Raw genomic sequence first — 3115 nt, forward strand, 5'->3', positions numbered from 1 at the left:
ACTGAGTAAACTGATTGGTCCAGCCCAGCAGCAGATTAACCAGTTCACAAGGTACTTGGGACAGCTGGTGTGATGGATAGTGCCAGTGCCAAGCCTGAAGTCAGGAAAACTCATCTTCCTGAGTTCAAATCTGGCCTTGGACACTTACTAGCTGTGTGACTGTGGGCAAGTAATTTAATCCTATTTGCCTCAGGTCTTTATCTGTAAAATGAACTGGAGAAGAAAATGGCAAACCACTCCAGTATCTTTGCCAAGAAAACCCCAGATGAAGTCACAAAGAGTTAGACATGATTGAAATGAATGAACAAGGCATTTAAACCTATGAGGAATAAGTCCAGCTGAGCTGCTTTTCCAGAGGAGATGTCATAGCTTTGTTGGGAGCCACCCCAACTAGGCAAGAAACAATCCATCCATTACTGATACCATGCCCTGTAGTGAACTCCATAAGAATCCTCCAGACAAAGAAAGGATAAAGAAGCCTTACTATTCTAGAATTGTGAATTGCATTGAGTAGTTATATTCCCTCTGTTTGTGCTTCAAAATTGTACTATTAAGTTCATGTCCACTCTTCTGGTCATGGACTCTTTGTGTATTTGTGGAAGTCTATATCCCCTGGTTTTAGGGGAAATGTTTTGTAACTATTGTCATTCCTATGTCATTTGAGTAAATACCTTTCTTTGCTAAAGAATTAACTGATGCTCACTTTGACAGCAGATATACTAAAATTAAAATGATGCAGAGAAGATTACGATGGTCTCTGTGCTAGAATGACACAAATTTGTGAAGTGTTCTATATTTATAATATAAAAAATGAATAAATTAATTAAAATTATAAATTAAAATTTTAAATTTTAAATGAGTAAGCTGAAAAATAATTAACTGAGTCTACTGGCTGATTATTAAGCACACCATTGGGAAAATGAAAAGGAAGGGAGTATTTATTAAGCACCTACCATGCATCAGGCTATATTAAATGCTTTACAAATATTATCTCACTTAATAATATGGTGTTTTAAACAAATTATGGTGCATGATGGTGATGGAATACTATTGTGCCTTAAGGAATGATGAGAAGGATGATTTCAGAAAGAACTGAAAAGATCTATGTGAACTTATATGGAGTGAAACAAGCAGAAAGAGATCATTATACACAGTAACTGAAACATTGTGAGATGATCAAATGTGATAGACTTTGCTACTAACAGCAATACCATGATCCAGGACAATTGTGAGGGACTTATGAAAAAGAATGCTCTCCTCCTCCAGAGAAAGAACTGTGGGAGTAGAAATGCAGATGAAAACATATGATTTATCACTTATTAATTTGAGTAAATGTTTTGAGTTTTGGTTCTATAAGATTATTCACTTAAAAATGAATATGGAAATATTTTTGGGTGATAATATATGTTTAACCCAGATTAAACTGCTTGTCAGCTCTGGGAGCAGAGAGGGAGAAAATATGGATTATATAACTTTGGAAAACTTATGTGGAAATTTATTAAAATAAAAATTTTTTAATAATATAGTGTTTTATTAGGCAGTGTTAGCAAGATGTTTCAAACCTGCACCTCTTTAGACCCAGAGCTGATATGATTTGGGCAAGTAAGCCCAAAAAGGCTTATATATGAAGGAGAGAAAAAATAAAAAAACTGAAATAACATGTTGCATGTGCAAACAAAAACAATAATAACGTTTTTTTTTTAATAAAAAATATATAGCTTACAATCATTGACACACTGTGTCAGCTAAGGAAAGGTAGAGTACAAAGGTTTTTTTTCACCCCAAAAATGAAATCCATTTCCTTTTTCAAACCTGGCCATGATCCACTGTGAGTGCAAATCAAATGATTTTCACATAGTAACAGTTATTTGTAAAGAACAATAGTACAACATGTAATGTACATTCTAAAAGTATCGATATCCCCAAATTATAATAGCCCATTTAATGACAATATCAAACAAATCCACTATCATATTTTACATGAATCTGATGTATGACATTTAAAACTAATGTACACTTGTCGCAATTTTTTCAGGTGTAGCAATGTTTCAACCTTGGCTGAGATATTTTTTTTTAAATCTATTACTGCCATCATTACAAAAATGTGGCAGAGAAGTCTAGAAAAAACCAAATTTCTGTACTGTTGATGTTGGGTTCAAAAAAATGTCACCAGGAATCTAGAGATCATTCTGGTGAAAGGGGAAAGTGAACTGAGGAGTTATAAATGAGAGATGCTCTCTTTTGGGCACCATCCAGGGTACCATGTCCTGCGATCAATTTCCCAGCTCCTTTGGTATGAGACTATAATGTCCCATCCACTCACATTTTTACAAATGCGGGAGGTGGCGATTATAATTGTACTTCACTTCAGCTATTAAAATGGACCTTACCTCTTGTTACAAATAACTCAGAGATAGGCAAAATGATCAGAGTTGTTGAAAAAATCTAAAATTCACGGTTGAAGACCCCTTAAAATGAATTTGAAGGGGCAGCTGGGTGGCTCAATGGATTGAGAGCCAGGACTAGATACAGGAGGTCCTAGGTTCAAATCTAGCCTCAGACACTTCCCAGCGGTGTGACCCTGGGCAAGTCACTTGACCCCCATTGCCTAGCCCTTACCACTCTTCTACATTGGAGCCAATACACAGTATTGACTCCAAGATGGAAGGTACGGGTTTAAAAAAATGAATTTGAGATATTTAGCTCATTAAATTTTCCAAAGGTTGTTATACAATTGTAACCAATTTTGATGAAGTCCATCCATCCTCTATGTGATAGTTTACAAAGCCAAAGTAGAAAAAAAAACTGTTTATGGGCTTTTACAATATTTTGTTCAGTAGTCATAGGGGAAAAGCAACAGAATATAACAGTAGTTAAAGCACAATAGATTAAACTGATTCAGTGTAACAGAATAGAATTGAGTATATTAATATATGTACTTAAAACAACAAAATTAAATCTTAAACAAAACAATCAGCAAAATACAATAAGATACAGAGACTTTCATTAAAAAATGGAGTCTGAAAAAGCTTAAAATTTCACCTCCAGACTCTTTAAAGTTCCTTTTTCTATCTGTTCAGATTTCTATTGCCATCACTCTTGGATCTCCCATAGT

At 34.7% G+C, this 3115-nt stretch overlaps 1 non-coding gene across 1 annotated transcript; it reads left to right on the forward strand.

Moving 5' to 3' along the window:
- The first annotated feature begins 695 nt into the window (after positions 1–695).
- Positions 696–800, forward strand: LOC130458616 (U6 spliceosomal RNA). The gene has a single exon (XR_008918029.1). It is a non-coding gene; the product is annotated as a U6 spliceosomal RNA (small nuclear RNA).
- Positions 801–3115: the final 2315 nt, after the last annotated feature.

This window comes from Monodelphis domestica, chromosome 3 (genome assembly GCF_027887165.1).
Source record: "Monodelphis domestica isolate mMonDom1 chromosome 3, mMonDom1.pri, whole genome shotgun sequence".
In the NCBI taxonomy this organism is placed as follows: domain Eukaryota; kingdom Metazoa; phylum Chordata; class Mammalia; order Didelphimorphia; family Didelphidae; genus Monodelphis; species Monodelphis domestica.